The 19265-nt window shown below is 38.5% G+C and overlaps 1 protein-coding gene across 4 annotated transcripts in view; it reads right to left on the reverse strand.

The window, feature by feature from the left end:
* LOC105498452 (phosphodiesterase 4B) overlaps nt 1-19265 on the reverse strand; it is a 585501-nt gene that overhangs the window by 151623 nt on the left and 414613 nt on the right. The window lies entirely within an intron of this gene.

A 19265-nucleotide genomic window follows, 5' to 3' on the forward strand; every position in this document is an offset into this window, starting at 1 on the left:
ATGACATAAAATAGTTGTTTTGGAGACTGAGAGAGTGACTTGACCAGAATTTGCAATAAAATTGCAGAGTAACATTGACAACTCATCTGAGATTTGTGGGCATTAGTTTAGAATGAGCTCGAGTTCTGTGCTTGACTATTATTATTATTACTATTATTTTTGAGGCAGACTCTTGATCTGTTGCCAGGATGGAGTGCAATGGCACAATCTTGGCTCACTGCAACCTCTGCCTCCCGGGCTCAAGTGATTCTCTTGCTTCAGCCTCCCGAGTAGCTGGGATTACAGGCACGTGCCACTCCGCCCAGCTAATTTTTTAAAAATTATTTTTAGTAGAGACAGAGTTTCACCATGTTGCCCAGGCTGGTCTTGAACTCCTGACCTCAGATGATCCACCTGCCTCGGCCTCCCAAAGTTCTGGGATTACACGTGTGAGCCACTGCGCCTGGCCGGTTGACTATTTTTCTCTAGCCATTTTTTGCTGCCCTTGTGCCAGTTCTGGGTAGGCAAGGATTGATCTGATCTGCTCCAAAATTTTGCTCAGAATTTTGGTGGGCACCTAAGTGTGTTTAGAAACGAGTAACTTTAATGACAAATACTTAAATTTAAGCTTGGCAAAGAAAGAAGTGGAGAATGTATGTGAGAAGGATTGAGGGGAATGGGGAGCAGTGAGAAGTGGCAGAGTCTATGAGTTGGAAGTCGTAATGGAGTAGAAGTCTAAGCAGTGGAAAGAGAGAGATGCACTGGAAAGATGGGAAGTAAGAGTCAGGCATCAAGTGGAAATGCTTGACATCAAGATTTTGGAGACAGTTCAGTTATTGGTAAACTAAAAGGTGTAAAGTAAACATGGGAGAGGAGATGGCTTAGTTGGTGTGGAAGAAAAGGTTATTCAAAGTGATAGCAAATAACTATAAGACCAGGGTATTGAATGGATGATCTACATGCATGTAGAAGTTATCACAAATGATGCCACCATTTGTCATGGAGACAGAGTGAGTCAGAGGCTGCAATATTCAGTGAATTCAAGGGTATGATCCCGAAATCTGTGGCTGACTACATCAAAGAAGAGTAGCAGGTATTGTATAGTCTGATGGCATGCACCTCAAAAAAGCAAGGTTTTTGAGAAAGGTAGGGAATAAAATGATCTCTAAGCAGAGGGCCCTCCTCTTTCTCTAGGCACTGCAGTGCATTGAATATGGAGTGGAGGAGGGGGGATTAAAAAAGAACACTGCAAATGTAGCTCAGAGGCTAAGGGAGAGCCAGGTGTCAGCTGGAGCAAGGCAAGGAAACAATTAGCTAGGAATCTGAGGATGGAGGAAATCTCCATGATTTCCAGACTCAGAATTTCAGCAGCACTGTGGAAAGGTTAGGGAAGATTCATTTATCTTAGGAAATGTGTCAAGCCATATGGAGCAAAATGCTAAAATGATTATGGGAGGCTTGGACTACTGAGGATAACTGAGGGAAACTGGAATATGAAGCAAGTTGGAGCTAGTTCTGATGGCCTCTCGGGGAAACTGAGTAATCAGCCCAAATATAGCCTTTTCCTTAAGGTCCTGTAGGCTGTTTGTTGTGGTGGGCAGGGAGTTCAGACATCACCTCCTTGAGGGTGTTTTCTCTGAGAATCTTATCTGACATGACACTGGCCATCCTTCTCTATCTCGTTTTCCTGTGCATTTTTCTTCACCACATGCATCACTGCCTGAAACTATATTATGTATGTATTCATTTATTTCTGCCTCTAAAATGTGTTTCAGGAAAGAAAGAAACCTTGTCAGTTTTTGTTTATTGCTGTATTTCTATGATCTGTAACACACCTGGCACACATTGAGTGAACATTCAATGGATATATGCTCAAGTTAATGTTTCCTTAAAAAATAATAATGAGGAACTATCATATTTGAAGTATTCTGAGTTCACAAGCAGAAAAACAAAACAATTTAAATTATCTTTTATTATTCCTTTAGTTTATTCTTCTTTATAAAAAATAATGAAAAGCCATTAAGATGCCAATTTTTCTTTTCCCAAGGAGAAAAGGTTTTAATAATAAGTGACTACAAATCTTTGTAATAGTGAGAGGGCAAGAGGAACAACTCACATTTCTTGAGCATCTATTCTTATGTCAGGAACTAAGCTGGGAGCATATTTTTACATATATCATATCATTCTTATAACAATTCACAAGATAGATTTTACAGTATTATTCACATTGAACAGTGAGGAAACAGATGATCAGAGAGGTTAAATAATTTGCTCAAGATTACACAGCTAGTCAGCATAATTGTTGACATTTTGATGAAGTCCTAATTGAGTTTAAAACTTTTATCTTCTCCTTTAGACCATAAGATTCCACAAAAAGCAAAGGCAAATGAACAACTGGAGGCTGCATGGGTGCCCTGAACTCTAGGCCTCAGGAAGAGAGTAGAAATGAATCAACTGTTACGAGGTGCTTATTATTTACCAAGCCCTTTTGTTAGAAAATGTACACACATTACCTCATTTAATCCTCACGACAATACCAAGAATTAAATATTGTCATTAAAGGCAAGAAACCCTAGTTCAGAAAGAGATATTACACATACCCTTGAACTAGTGTAGCCATGTGATTAAGCTCTGGCCAATGAAATATAAGCAGAAGCTGTTGGGAAGAACCTCTAAGATGTTTCAGGAAGACCACATACAGAGAGAGAAAACCCTCACTTGCTTTTCTGCTTTTACTCCATACTCCAATCTGGAACATCTGGATTGATGGCGGGGACTCCAGCAGTCATGATAACTAATGAAAAGACTTTGAAATTGGAAGCCAGAGCTAATATGGTAGAACAAAAAGACAGAGGATGCTGGGTTACTGATGATGTCCCAGAACCACCACACCAGACCTGGCTTTCCTTGGCTTTTATGTGTGAGAACAAACCTTTTTCTGTTTAAACAACTGTTGTTTTAGAATGTTCAGCATATTCAGCCAAAATTCATCTTAATTAATACAGACATGGCGATAAAAAAAAAAGTGTCAATACACTCAGTACCTGAAGTTCATCTTTTCAAATTAATTAAGGGAAGATAATTCAATAAGCTTTCAATAATATTAGCCAAAGGGAACAAAGAAAGATACAAGGAATGATGACAGAGGGTGGGAGGGCCAGAGGGATAAAAGGAGAAAATATTTTGGAACTGAAGTTCCTCAATGATCTTACCTGTTTGTGTATCAAAGCCCCAAATAATAAGAAAGAAAGCAAGGAAAAACATAAAATATATAATGAGGACTCTTGGTTTTGAATATTATTCTGTCACTAAATTACTATGCCATTTGGGAGAATTTACCTGATAAGGTTAATCCTAAATTACCTAATCTGTAACACAGTTTTAATACTGCCTGTATATTTCAGAGTGTTGCTGCAAAGGTTAAGTTGAATATGTTTTACATTTTTTATAAAAAGTAAAGTACCATGGGTTTATTTTTTTGGTTGCTGGGCACTCAATTCCCATTTTTGACAATATCTTTCTATGCCCTTAAGTAAATGTCTTTCATATTACATAAAGTCTGCTGACATAATAAGCAATCAGGGGGTCCACACAACCCAAACAAGCGGCTTGCATGTGATTCAAGGTAGGCCAAACAAGATGCCCTATCTTTGGAATTTAAATCCCAACTAAAGGACAAAGAGGCTAAAAATGGCTAGAATTTGTCTTTATCCTAGTAAGGTGGCCACTTTCCAATGGTTTTGGTTAGGAGGCCTCTCTGGAGGGTCCTGCTTTCTCTCTAGGGCTGCCTTGGTTCTTGTCTATTTCTAGGGCTGGCTCTCCAGGTTTGCAATGGTTGTAGGTGCTCCCAAAATCTTTTCAATAAATTATCCTTTGTTTAAGTGTATCAAAGATAATTTATGTGGTATGAAATAAAAAGTCCTAACTGAAATATTAATATATATTATATAACTATTGTTATTGCTATTGCTACTTTTAATAGTAGTAAAAATAATATGTCTGTTTACCACTTTAGACAGAAATAGCCAAGTCTCAATTGGACAAATAAATGAAGATATCAACTTCATGTCATTCCTTGGAGCCCTGGCAACATTTTCAACTTCTCTTCTTCAAGAGACTATCAATTCCAATCAATGTTATTACCCATCTCCAGAAAGCTCTCAGCAACAATTTTAAGACACCTTTCTAAAGCTTGAAATTTGCCAAATCAGTCACAGTAAATCCAAGTCTATGCTATTAAGACATAGTAGCAGAGGGAAAAGCAGTTTAAGAATGTGAGCAAGGAAGGATAAATCACAGATAAAAAGATAAATTAGCAACCTAAAAGAGCAATGACTTAAAAAGGGAGCATCCATTCTAATTTATAATGCAAAAGGCTCCACCGTCGCCATCCATCTTAGCCTGCAAGCAGCATACAAGGCTTCTTTGTAATTTCAATAATCAGTTTTGATATCCACATTAAAAGCCCCTCAACTTCATACTGCATTAAGAGGATGCTAATGTGCCAGGCTCCTGAATGTCTCCCACTTTATCCCTTAGAACTTATGAAGAGACAATTTAGAAACTATAAAATGTTTTCTCACTCTAATGGAAGGAAGGTGAAGCTTAAAGAAAATTACCTGAATAAAGAAGTACTGAATATTAATCTAGATCCATAATGCTTTGAAGTAGAGGGGATCAAAGAGCATTCTTCTTATCAGCTACTCCTCTCTTCTCTTTCCCAATAGCAAGTAAAACATCCAATCTTGTGAACTTTTTGGCTGCTCAGCCCCAGATTACCTCCAAGCCTCCAGATATTTCCTGAACTCCCCTCTTCTTTCCTTTTACTTAGTTTGTCCTGTAATTAAGTAGCTTTTTCTAGCTCTTGGAAATTTTCCTCTAGCCCTTAATTCCTTGTTGCCTTGGAAGGTAAATTGGCAGAACCTTCTAGTTTTATACATTGCCATACTAATCAGTATAGAAAAACTGTCAAGAAATCATAAAAATAATAAACTAGAGAAATGATAAGTGTTTCCAGAATTGTATAAAGTATGTTGTCTCTGCTGCTTCATTTCTAACTCCCTTACAGATGTAACTACAAGTCCTGCTGAGCTTCTGCTCTCTAATTTTATTGTTAACAATGTGGCTTATCTTCATCCCTACTCTTTGTCTGATCTTGTTTCTCTGAAAGGTCATGCAGAATCCTTCCTCAGCAATAGTCTTCTTGAAGTGTTTGATCTGAAGATTCCAATTCGTCGTCTTATCTGGATAATTTGAGCTCTGTGTTGGCCAGGTGAAGTGACACCTCTTCACATGTCATTGCCCAACCCAGTCATCACGAAAACACCTTTCAGCATACAAACATGGTGCAGAATCTGAAGGTAGAGACCAGGAACAACAGGAAGGGATAATGTTGTGCTTCGTACATTCTTCTGGATTTCAATTTTTTCCATGACTTGTTCTCTAACACCACAGGCAGAATGGAAACAGATAGCACATCTTCACAACTGAAACCACAATGTAAGAAAATGCTGTAAAGTGCAAGGTGATTTATGTCAACCAGGAAGTTGCTCTTTGTGATGATTTACTAATAAGTTTCCACCTCTGCGAAACTCCTATGGCACAAAGTAAAAGCAATGAATTCTTAGTGGCAGCCAACAGAGCTGAATGAGAAACATGCCACCTTCACATTACCATGCATTACATGTCTACCTGTACTTGCCACTAGCCTCTGCCATCATGTTGCCCTTGCCACTGCACCATGTTCCAGGAGAAGTCATATTAGAAAAATTTCAAGTTACTTATCTTTATTGAGCTTATATTTGAGAAGCCATACATGGCTAAGCTCTCCACTACAGTGGAACCATGTGAGAACGGGACCCTTACATATTTATATACCCTATGTGAGAGGTAACTTGACTTTATTTATTCAAACTGAGAAGACAGAAACACTGATGCTATCAAATACTGTTGGCAGAAATAATGCATATTAGTAAATGCAATGAGAACATGATTTTTTTTCTATAAACAAAACATAATTAAATCCCATGATTAAAACCCAATAAAACAGATTTTTTAAAGATAGCCACAGCTATCCATCTGTAGCTAGATGCAACCATCCAACCAAAAAGTATTTAACTCTATCGAATGCTGGGCCTTGTAATAAGTGTTAAGAGTGCTAAAATGAATAAATATCATCCCTGCTCTCAAGAACAGTAGTCTGGTGGTAGAATAACATATGTACAAGGATCTAACAGCAGATTTCTTCCAAGATCACAGCATTTCTGAAGGGTGGGAAAGAGGTCCCAGAGGGGTCGTAAGCACTGATATTGAAAAGGATTGATTATCTAGGAGGAGTATAACTTTTTGGAAAACAGAACGAAATGAGATTATTAAGGATATGGCTCATCTCCATGAGAGATGAGCTGTCAGTAGCAACAGTAATAATCACTGAGCTCAAAGCATGGCTAGAGTCATCTCCCTACCACACTTCTTTGTACTTTCCAAACAGTTTAGAAAGAGACTGCGTAACTTTGGGGTTTGTTTCACAATGAATGCCTGGGACCACTTTCATTTCCCACTCAAGGAGGCCAGTAAATTCCTTCCCTAACGACACTGTCCTTGAACTTCATGACACGAGGCCCTCTCTGTCACTGCATTTGAGATATTAGCCAACATCACTTGGGAGTAACCTAGCTTCCTCCTTGTCCTTAATTTAGTAGTTAGAAGCTATTATTTTGGAGGGCATTGAATCTTCCTGCAGTTCCCAGGCACTAGATAGTAAACCACTAACAATTTGCACCCAACAGCTTTACAGAGGTGTTGGGAGGATAATCAATTACCAGGCTAATGCTGCTTCTCCAATTTTCCCTGCCTTCAATTTCTCCTCCATCAAAACATCTGCTATAATGTTGTCAGCTTAATATTTCTGTAATACATTTCTAAGTAAAGCACTCCCTTCCTCAACATCCTTCAATATCTTCTTGTTGCCTATCAAAATTCTCAACAGCCAGTAAAAGTTCTCAATGATCTGGCCTCAAACTACTTTTCCAGCCACACTTTGTGTGTGTGTGTGTATGTGTCTTCTTCCTAAACTTAAGCCATAATATATTGAAATATTGTTTGAAAGATCCCAGGTATAGTTGCAGTACCAGTAATGTCAGTAGATAATAAATAATAATTGTACAACAGAACCCAGGCCTTGATGGAGAAAGAAATTTTCTTCTACTAAATACAAAACTAATAAAAATAATAAAACAAATCATACAAATATGCAAAACAACTGGGTTGATTATTCTCCATTTGCCTCTCCCTATCCGTACCCTCCAATCCATTTTCCATCTTTGTGACCTGAGGGACTGACCATGGGTTCCTTTGCCCTTTGACTTTTGGTCGAGTTCAGTCAACAGGAGACACCAAAAAGAGACAGACAGGCAGAAGGAGAAAGATGTCAGTGCATCTCTCTTCTTGCTCCTTCCTGCTTGGCACTGCAGCTCTTTTGGCTGCTGCATTTTATGCCACATTAATCATTTCTTCCTCCTGCTTCTTTAGGCATAGTAGTAGTGACCATTTCCCACTGTTGCTAGTCATTGGGTATCTCAATATCCCTGCCTACACTTCTGTGAATACCTTTATCAAGTGCCATTTACAATCCCAGCCAGATGTGCTTTGTTTCTTGCTTAGCCAATGACAGCTACAATGCTGGGGTAAACACTCAATGACTAAGTATAATAGCCTCAGATGGCCTTCAAAAATAACTACAGTGGAACTGATCCAGTGGACTAAATGTGAGCACTAATGACACAAATGGGAGAAGATCTGGAGAGGGTAAGCTGACAAACCACTACATTCCCCTTCTTATTCTTAATGGCCTCCCTTATTTTTTATGTGGGGAGAATAAACTTAGAGCAAATGAAGCAGACATGATGATGTAAGAAGAGAGTAATTTAAGTTCAAGGCTTTATTTGATCTCAAATGCAAGGGAATTTATAACAGGTTGGAGTCTAGGGACATGATTTGTCCTCAGTTTCCCTTGCTGTGCATAGGTAATGAGGCTGAAATTGATAACACACTACCCAGAGAGTCACAGTCAAGTTCAGAAAAGAATTTGGAAAATTAATGACCGTGCTATTAAGACTGCCTTCTTCTCCAACCAGCCTCCCCTTCCCTGTGCTGGAAATGAGTTGTTTCAGCATCCCTTTTCCATTATTCTCTTGCACACCATGCACTGGCTAGTTTGGAAGTAAATATGTGAAATTCTGTTCCTATCTAATAGCTGACTGTGCTTTGAGACACTTTCAGAGATGGCTTAAGAGAGCAGTCTCATGGCCAAATTGCATTGACTCGTCTAATAATATGATGTGCGTTTGTCAAAAGTAAAATACAATATGTTAATTTAAAGACTGTTTGACTAGGTCTACTGAAGATGAGTCCACAAAAGTGATGCAGGAAATTCAGAGGTGTAGTTGAATATTCACAATTGAGTACTCTCATACCTCTTTATAACAAAACTGTAACCAGTTTATTGCAAAAATCTCAACTCTGTTGGGGATAAACTAAGAATGACTTTTTATTTTTTGAATTGCTTTCTTTAAATATACTGTACTCATCAGGAGTTCTACAGAGAAACAGAACACAACAGGAAATGAGGCTCATGCACAATGAGGAGGGCAAACTGCTTTACTTAACCTATCAATTAAAATAGATAGGATATTTTAATTATTTATATTATAGTATAGACGCAATTATATTATTTATTTTTAAAAAATAAAACAGAGAGTATTTCAACCAGAAATACCCTCACCGATACACCCAGAATAATGTTTAACCAAACATCTGGGCACCCAGTGGTCCAGGCAAATTGACACGTAAAATCAGACATCACATGGTTTTTGAGTTTCCCTTTGCTGTGACACTTGAATAACATCCCAAGCAAATCTCATGACTTTGCAAGCACTTCCAGTTTTGGAACTACATTCCATGCCACTTTAAAACTCCAATCTCATACCAAATGTCATGCTTCCCCTCATCACTGGCTCAACATTTGGCCTTTGCTCTTTTACTCATCCTCCCAGCGTAGCCCCTTATGAGATGGGGACAGAGTCTGGGGATGTATCATCTCTTTAGCTCTCCTTTCCAGGCCTAACTCCACAAAGAATAGGGGAGGCAGAGATATACTTAGGTAACTGTTCACTCATTGGTCCAGAAGAGTTCTCCCTGGCCTCCCTCTGGTTCATGGCCTCCATGTGGATAGGGCATTGCTTTACCTGGGGGCATGTTCAGCTTTGACTTAATCCCCTGTCTCTGAAGTCTCCTGCAGAAAGAAGCCATCATATCGCTCTTCCATCCCCAAAGGAATCTAAGCCCTTGTACAGCTGAAGGTAGAATATTATGTTACTTGACCAGCAGTAACATTGCCATCTTACAAGTCCTCCCTCCTCTGTAATATTGTATGTTAACCCTCTTGTGGAGTCACAGGAGCTGCTGAAGCACTCTTTTTCCTTTTCTAGTATAGCATAGCTACAAACTAGGAGTTCTAACATCAACATCTAACATCTTGGCATTATGTTACTGCTGCTTCTCTCATCACCTTCTAGCATCTCCCAGGCCTAGGATTTCGACCTATGAACCATCTTGGAAAAAATGATATTCTTCACTGACTTTCAAAACTATATGCTGCTAGAGTGAAAATATTTGCTAGCATTGGCTAATGCTAAAGCCTTCCCATTGGCTTGTTGCCTATGACCTGCTAGCTGGTGACAGAGATCTCTGAGGCATTCTTTTTTTTTTGAGACGGAGTCTCACGCTGTTGCCCAGGCTGGAGTGCAGTGGCGCGATCTCGGCTCACTGCAAGCTCCGCCTCCCGGGTTTACGCCATTCTCCTGCCTCAGCCTCCTGAGTAGCTGGGACTACAGGTGCCCGCCACCGCGCCCGGCTAATTTTTTTTTTTGTACTTTTAGTAGAGACGGGGTTTCACTGTGGTCTCGATCTCCTGACCTTGTGATCCGCCCGCCTCGGCCTCCCAAAGTGCTGGGATTACAGGCTTGAGCCACCGCGCCCGGCCCTCTGAGGCATTCTGTTGCATCTTTTTGTACTGCCTGTGCTGAGCTTTGCACCTCCTGGGCTCTGTCTGCCTGTCAAAACACCCCATTACCTCGTACTAAACTTTCCCTCACCTGTCATAGCAAGTTTCTCCTGCCTATTACTAGAGTCTAGACTTTTTTCTCTCATCTTTACCCACTGCTCTCCACTTTTTAACCCCTACCCCACTCCAGTACCTGTTCTACTTCTGTCTAATTCCTGACTCTCTCATTGCTATTTACTTCTTCCAACCTGGTCATGTTATGAGAGAGGATCACTTGCAGTTTTATTTAGTTTGTCTCAGGCTGCTCTGGCCAGTCAAGATTATTTTGGATCCTGAATTTGTCATAATAAACATTAGGTATTTATCTCAAATCTAAAGTAATATCTACAATTTGTTAGTGGGTTTTGGAGTTATTCAGACCTCTGCTTGAATTCTGGTTCTGCTACTTGTGACACAGGGCAAATAATCTTTCTCATCTACAGATTCTTAATTTGTAAAATAAAGTTGATGTTAAAAAAATAAAAAATAAAAATAAATAAATCTGTTAATGAAGTTGGGGTTCAGATCAAGCAAGGCATATTTCATCAAATCTAAAATACTATTGATTTCAACACATACTTCTGAGATATTAAAATATAAAAGCAATGTGTATCATAGAATTGATGCAGTAATATATGTGCAATCCCTCAGCCCAATACCTAGCCATGAGCAAGTGCTGAGAAAATAAGAATTCATTTCCAACTCCCTTGTGTGTACCTTATCGTGATCTTACTGCCTTCTTCCTCTTCAAAAATCTCTCGAAGTTACAGGGGAAAAAAAAATGCCAGAAGGGAAAGTAAGGAATGAATAAAAGATCTGAGAATACTTTTGATCTTTCCTCTTGCTTAAACAGAGGCTTTTCTTCATTTAAAGTCTAAATAGTACTAATCCCAGATGTACAGTTTCCTGTAGAAAATGCTTGTTCCACTTTTGGAACTAGAAGACATTTCAAGAACCAAGAATCAAAGATAGTTTTTCACTTGAGAAAAACGGGATGTTGCTTAGCTTTCACTGTCGCATGCCCAAGATCATAGTGTGTCTCTTGCCACAGGTATGTTTGGCGTGATGTTTTATCTTTTTGATACAAAAATATGATTTTTTACTGTAGGCATCTGTATGGCTGGCAGAAAGGTTTGGAAAGATAAACAGAACTAGATTAAAAAGACGCGTTTGATCAAGCTAATTAATTCAAACTTTTCTCCTGGAAGTGATGGGAGAACACAGAAAGATGTTATGTAGTTATGAATGAGATAATCATACTTCCACTTCCAAAAAGTCATTCAGGGGCAATGTGATGAAAAACTGCATGAATGAAAAAGTAGAGCACTAAATCTACACTAGAGCCAAAATCCACAAACGATCTAAAATTCCAAGTGAAAATAAATATATGGTAGAAGAGCAATGGTCCAAATGCAGTTTAACACAGGGACGTCCAGCCATACATGTGGTCTCCATCAAGTTGAAAAAACAATGGCTTTAATATATACAGTCGGTGATTGCTTACATATTCAGGTTTCAGAGAGGAAATCCTAAAAGTAAAAAAATGCAGAAACTGTGTTAAGGCAGTTCAAGAGACTCTATGTAGCCCAAGATTTTGCAGTAACAGTGATTATAGTGCTTAGTTTACTTTGCTATAAAAACAGAAATGCCATAGATATGTAGTAAAGATCTAGGGATCAAGATATTCCATGGAACACCAGGATATCAGCTCTGGGCACCAAAAATATTCTTTGTACTTAATAGGCATCTTAAGGTAAATCTTGAAAAGGATTTTAAGACTAATAATTTTCACCTTTATGTCTGAAAGAAAATACCTAAAAAGGTATTCTCTCTGAAGGCAGCGAAAACAATCTGAAGAAGAAGAAAGTCAGGGTACCTTGGTTCTTTCTTGAGACAATTATTCACATTATGTCACTGTAATGTCATCTCCAGGAGATTCCTAAAGCTTCCTTAGAAAGGAGTCTTCCTTTAAGAGTTTAATGACACATCAAGAAAGAATGCCTATAGAAATATTGGCTAATTAATCATGGAGTCTTCAGAGACAAAATAAAATGGGAAGAACCTAACTGGAAAAATAAAAAGAAAGAAAGGAATGCTTGACTGAGCCACCACTGAGAAAGAGGAGGAACAAAACTTGAGTGAACCTCCATAGACTTTGGAGGCAGTATATACCACATTATGCTGTGCTGTCTGGACTCACTAGCCAGGTGACTTGAACAGCTGTTATCTTTGAGGGGGATCCAGAGAAGAGAGGTCTCGCTGCTATACTGTGCTGCAGCACAAGTAGCTATTCCATTTTATTCTTGTTATTGTGCTTGTCCTGTGATGCTGTATCAAGGGGTGGTATGGAGTCTATAGCAGGTCTCAGGGAGCATATCATGATGGAAGTCACTAAGATCAGCGTCAGTTCAATGAATGTTTAATGAGAGTCTAATACGGGCCAGGATTTTTCTAGGTGCTTGTGAACTGTCAGTGGGCACAAAAGAAATGACATTGAGGAGCTAACATTCTGGTGGGGGGAAAGACAATAAAATTTAAATGGTAAGTAAATTATATGGTGTCTTAGAAAGTGAAAAGCACTGTACAAAAATGTAAAACGAGTAGAGTAGATCAGGAGTTCTGGTGAGAGAGGAGGGGAAAGCTAGGCCTCCTGGAGAATGAGAGATTCAAGCAAAGGCTAGAAGAGGAGGGAGTTTCCACGTGGATACGGGGATGAGGGACATTTCAGACAGAATAACAGCAAGAGCAAAGGCTGGCATGGCATGAACAAAAGTATGGAGTCCTATGTACAGAAAGACAAAAGAGTAAGAAGGAAAGTGGATGTCAGAAAAGTAATGGAGGGTCAGGTACATTGGGCCTTTACTTAGGTTATGAGAGAAAGAGGATGGAATGGTTTGGTACCAACTGTAAACAGATTCTGACATGAAATAGGGGAGGGCACCTAGAGTTGACCATGAAGGACAGTGGGGAAGAGAAATTTTACCAGTGGCTGGACTTTGTGTGATATTTCTTGGAAGAGGAGTCTAAGGTCCACATCCAAGTTTGTTCATAGGCTGTGGCTAATAGTTGCTGCTACACAAAAAGGGCAGAGATGAATATTGAGGTATCCAAGGAATGTGCTGGAGTACTTTTGGATACTCCATGCCTGGTGGTAGAAGGCAAGAAAAATCTGTTTGTGAAATGCATTCAGGATCTCAAGGGTTAGATCCATCAAGTATAAAGGTTTGGGTTTCACACTGGGTGAGAATATCCACCAGCTGGGATGCAGGCTGAAGGTTTATCAGGTAACCTGGAATGTGAGACTGAATGATCAACAATGCTATGTTCTATGATACACTAAAAAAAAAAAATCACAAAATTGAGATTAAAAATTTTTTGAAGCTGTCCTTTAAAGTTACTCAAACTTGGTCTGCTGCCAAATACTAGTTGTAGAACATCAGACAAGTTACTTAGCTCCCCTAAGCTACAGTTTATTTATAAATCAGGGCTAATTAAAGTGCCCACATGAAAACGCTTAGAGGACTAAATGAGATGATGCATGCATAGAACTTAGCAGAGTGTTATTTTATTATGAATAAATCAAAATCATTTACTCCAGTATATAGCATTATTATTTAATTGGCCTTAGATAGGAGCATAGGTAATTAATCTATAGGCAGGAAAGTAGAGTATTTGAGTGCAGATCCCATCAACTGGGAGTCTGTGGAAGTCCTTATTGCTTCTGTTTACTCAGTAAATTAGAAAGAAGCATCATCAGCTGAGAGTGGGGATAGATTTTTGAGAGTTTAAAGAGAGGCAAAGGTATGAAATACTCATCCAGAATTTAAGGAGAGAGAAGAGGCTTGGAATGTATAATATGATTACCTGGAGAAAACCCTGTCTTTTATACAAATAAGAAGTTGCACCTGGATAGTGTCTGAGTATTAGGAGAGATTAAATCCATAAGCCTTGTAATATTATGTTCATATCACACGGAATTCAGATGACCATGTGACAAGGCTGTCCATGAATGGTACATCTTATCTTCCAACCCTTAAAGTCAGGAATACTCTGCCCTGCTGTTCTCTGTCATCAGGAGGAACTGCTTAAGCAAGCCCTGATGTCATAATTAGAAGGCAAGTGCTTTTGGTCCACACCTCTGGGGTGCCTACTTCTCTTGTCCTACTACTCTCATCCCAACCCAGGTCGAGACTTGCTGGAAATTTCTTAGACACAACCGTCTGAAGGCAAAAAAAGAAATGGAATAGGTACTAGAAAGTGAGTCATGCATAACTAATACGGTCTTATGATCAGGAGCAGAAATGGTGAGTTTAATGTCAGTAGCTGTGACAGCAGTGTCTGCAACAGATTGATCTTTTTATATGACCTTGGCTGTGGACCTGGCAGCTGCCTAGCTTTCCTTGCTCCTGCCTGTTTGGCAAACCTCGTTCTATAGTTTCCTGTGATTGTATGAACTACCCACTCTCCTGTTCATTGATTCATATACTTGTTTTTTTCTTTTCTTTTCCATTTTTTTTTTTTTTTACATGGAGTCTTGCTCTGTCACCCAGGCTGGAGTGCAATGGTGCGATCTCGGCTCACTGCAACCTACACTTTCTGGGTTCAAGTGACTCTCCTGCCTCAGCCTCCCGAGTAGCTGGGATTACAGGTGTGTGCCACCACACCCAGCTAATTTTTTTTTAGTAGAGATGGAGTTTCACCATGTTGGCCAGGCTGATCTCGATCTCTTGACCTCGTGATCTGCCTGCCTCGACCTCCCAAAGTGCTGGGATTACAGGGGTGAGCCGCTGTGCCTGGCCAGATTCATCTACTTTTTAAGGGAGCCAGGATTGGTTTCAGTTTCTTGGAACTAAAAAGTCTGACTGACAGTGGTGACTATGACTAGTGTGAGAAATAAAAGATAACTGACTCTAAAAGCAATGCCATCAATCAGGAGGATATATCTCAATGCAAATGGTAGTTAGTGTAAATGTATAATTAAATACATGAGTTTCAGAAATTAGCTGGAGTTCACGTTATATTCCTAGAGATTGGGCTTGTATGAAGAACAATCAGAGAATCCTTCAGGACAAATGCAGAGTTCAAGAAATTCTTTTGGACAATAGTGGATGAGCCAATAAAATTGGAATATGAATGCTCATAGCAGCTTTATTCGACATCACCCCAAACTGGAAATAACCACACACTCATCAAGAGACAAATGGAAAAACAAATGTGATGTGATGATATAATGGAATATTATTCAGTAATAAAAAAGAATGAACTATTGAATAGGAACAACATGTATGAATCTCACAAAACTTTATATCAAGTGAAAAAATCAGGCAAAAAAGAGTATATACTGTACTACTCCTTTTATATGAAGTTCTAGAATTGGAAAAACTAATCTACAGTGATGGCAATCAGATCAATGGTAGCCTAGGGCAAGGAGTAAGAGAGACTGCAAAAGTGCACGAAGCAATTTACTGACTGATGGAAATGTTGTATAATTGGAGTGAGGGTGGTAGCTACAAGGGTACATACATAATCAAATCTTACCAAATGCATCACACTTAAAACATGTGCATTTCATTTATTTAAATTATACCTCAACAGAGTTGATTTAGAAATTACATGCTGGTGGGACATAGATTTGTGGTAAACATAAGCTCTAACTTAACTAGCAGCGTAGTTCGGTATAGACCTTGGAGACACATAGCTGAGTCTGAATCCAAGACACTACATCCAGTTAGTAGCTATGTAACCTTGGGAAAATTACGGCAGATATAGAAAATTGGTATCCTCATGTCTTTTACAATGTGTTTGAAGGAGATAACACATGAAACTTCCCAGCATGTAGCAGAAACTCAACAAATAATAGTTTCAATAAATAACTGAATGGATTAATGGTGCCCTAATTAATGCTACATATAAGCTTCCTTCTGAGCAAAGCAGATATTAGCAATTCCTTGCATGCAGATTGCTATGTGGTAAGAAATTGTCACTGCACTAAAAGGTCACTATCTATAAAACACAAATAAAAAAGGTCTAAGGCTTATGACATGGTCTGGCATGAGTCTAAGTATTCATATCCTGACATATATTATCGAGCATCACAGCTCTGATGAAGTAGTCTGAAGCTGTACAGCATTAGAACATGTTCTTTGGAGTCAAGACAGTCCTAGTCTGCTGCCATTTAGTCACTAAGAAATTTAGACACACATGTCTTTTTCTTAAACCTCGGTTTTTCATCTGTAAATGGGAGTATATACAATAATCACCTCAAAGAGTTTTGGTAAGAATTAAATGAGATAATGCAAGCTAAGCATTTAGCACAGTGTTATATTTTAATTAACAAATCAATATATTTTCTAATTTATTTAATTGATTTTGATTTATTAATAATAAAATAACACTCTGCCAAGTTCTATGCATGCATCATCTTATTTGATCCTCTACTCGTTGTGGTCCACTTTTTATTTGTGATACCTTTCCACTAAGCAACATATAAAATAAGTCAAATGTACTATTTGAATGACTTTGGAGGAGCAAGAAATTATATTGTAGGAAATTAAGTTTTTGCATGGCTCCAGTTATAACAATAAGCTTACTTTGTTAAAGCATATTTTAGACTCCTCATACCTATAACTAAGAAAGAAATGGGAATGTTCTGAAGAGGAAGATTAGCATAGCTTCTCTTGACAATTACTTTAGTCATCATTCCAGAAGAATCTTCAAGGAGTTAAGCACATACCCAAAACCTCCGTGGGTACCTCTCTAGAACTGGCTGGTGTAGCTAGAACAGTTAGCTAGAAGCATGTGCCACATAAATCAAGAATTCTTTGAGGGCTCATTAATCTCTTTATTCCTATTACTTGCCACATGGTACGCACTCAACAGTTGTTAGCTGGAGTCGGGGTTGGAGGGAAAATAAAAGCAACCAATATCAGTAATAGCTTATGTAAGAGAACCTGTGCCTGTCTCTCAAGGCTCCAAGAAGATAAAATTGTAAGAATGATTAGAAACCATTTATGAGAAGTGGTGAAAAGGACAGGAAATATTGAAGGAGGCACACCTACAGAGCATGGAACATTAGCAACGTAAGCTACTTAATTGATACAGGAAGAAGTTACAAGCAGTGGAAAAATATACCATGTAATTGTGAAAATAAGAGGTTTCCCTTAGGATTTACTTAAAATTAGTCTAAGTAATTGAGCCATACAAAAGATAAAGAAGTCACAGTTTAGCACTAGGAAGCTACACTATTAATTGGCAAAATAAAATATAAAGAGGATAAACAAGCCTGAGATCAAACCTTATAGTTCTTTCTGCAATTCTGAAGTCTTAATTTCAGGATATAAAAGTATTCAAAGAGTACTTTGTAATTACAAACCAATAAGAAGATCCATCCAGGAGGAATAATTATATAATTTCTGCCCGGCTTCACTGTATGAGGCTTAGAGAACAGCAATAAATAGAATCCTCTATCATTATGACTGCTGCAGCCAATGACTCACCATTACGACTGGGACTACATCCTAGAAGAGTTTTTTTTTCCCTTTGTGTATCATATGAGAAATTAAACAGACTATGTTTTCCAGTAACTTTAAAAAAATTTAGAAAGAAACCCAAATTTGATTTTGTTTCTCAGGTTCTTGCCAGTAATAAGGTTAGCAATAAAGTTGAGCTATTATTAAAAATACAATAAATTTCTGTTTTGAAAACGTTTTTCATTTGCCTTAAATTGCTGTTCTTAATTGATGAGAAACTAATTTATATCTCCAGTGACCCATGGCTCATAAATATTTACAACATCAAAATATCATCCATGTAAATAATTGGGGTTCAGTTTCTGAATTATTAATATTAACACTATAAATTACATTAAGAAATTGGCTTTAATCTTGCTAGTGAGTTTTAATTAACGAATATTATAACTACCTCATTAAAAATTCACATATGATTTGTAAGAAATAATGGCACTTGAAGACTACAAATATAATAAAGAAACAGCATGACTATAAACAAGTTACTCTAAAAACAATGATAAAATCTTAATCTTTTAACTCTCCATTTACCTCAGCCTGATTCAAGAATTTGAAAATTTTTGCCATATAAGTTGTGCTTATTTAGTCAGTTTCATTACTATTTACAGGGGAAATGTAGTATTTCCTTTCAGTACAAGCGTTGGCAATCTTTCACCAAGTGGACTCAGCCTTGGATGTTTTGCCTGGGGAAGACGAATGGTAAAGCACTAAAGGGCAGCAGAAGTAATCAGTCCATGATAAGCCAGGCTGTAATGCAGAATTTTGCTCATGTTGACCCCAATAACCTATATTCAGTTTGTTTAACTTACATGCTAGGGGTTCAAAGACAAATGAAACCTGTTCCTGAGCTAGTAGACCATGCAATCTCTGAAGTTCCATACATAATGATATCAGATCCACATTCTGTGTTCCATGGGTGACTGGCTACCCACGTCCACTGAAGCCACATCCAGATCACCTGGTCTAGGTCACTAGTTTCCTTACCTGCAACTTATTACTAGCAAGCATATTTCTGAACCAAGTCAGCTGCTTACAAAATGAATGAAGGTCATTATAGTATGTGATACACATTTCATGGTATCTCTTATTATCCCACCCACATAATTTTTTTTTTAAATAGGAATTAATTACAGAATGTTTGGCATACCTAGCATGACCAAGTCTTCTACCTTCTTGCTGCTTCCTCTACCTTCCTTTTCAAGATTATCACATTACCTCTCATCTTTGGTCATTGTGCTCTATCTGGGATGAAATGCTGGACTGTGGAGTTAGGCTGTATCCCTGCTACAGATTCTGTTTTTGCTCCAGGCTAGATAGCCTCCTGTTCCTGAACGTTCAGGGACACTGAATCAGAAGTTTTCCAGTAGATCTTCTGAAGCTAGCTCATAATTGAGTATCACTCCTGAAGGGTAAATTCCAAGTTTCCCTGAAAGAAACTGGATTGGAAAAAGAAAAAAAAGGCGACCCTGAGAGAAAATATCCAGGCCCGAGAGTGCCTAGCAGTGGCAGGCCATGGTGAGGAGCAGCAGAGTTTCTGAGGGAAAAGAGACTGTGCCTGACAGTTTGGAAGCCACACTTCCATTGCCACTCCATGAGTGTCCTGGGAGATCATAGTGAACAAACTCCTGATTCCTGGCACATCGCTTCAGTGCTCTTCT

The sequence above is a fragment of the Macaca nemestrina genome, chromosome 1 (genome assembly GCF_043159975.1).
Source record: "Macaca nemestrina isolate mMacNem1 chromosome 1, mMacNem.hap1, whole genome shotgun sequence".
In the NCBI taxonomy this organism is placed as follows: domain Eukaryota; kingdom Metazoa; phylum Chordata; class Mammalia; order Primates; family Cercopithecidae; genus Macaca; species Macaca nemestrina.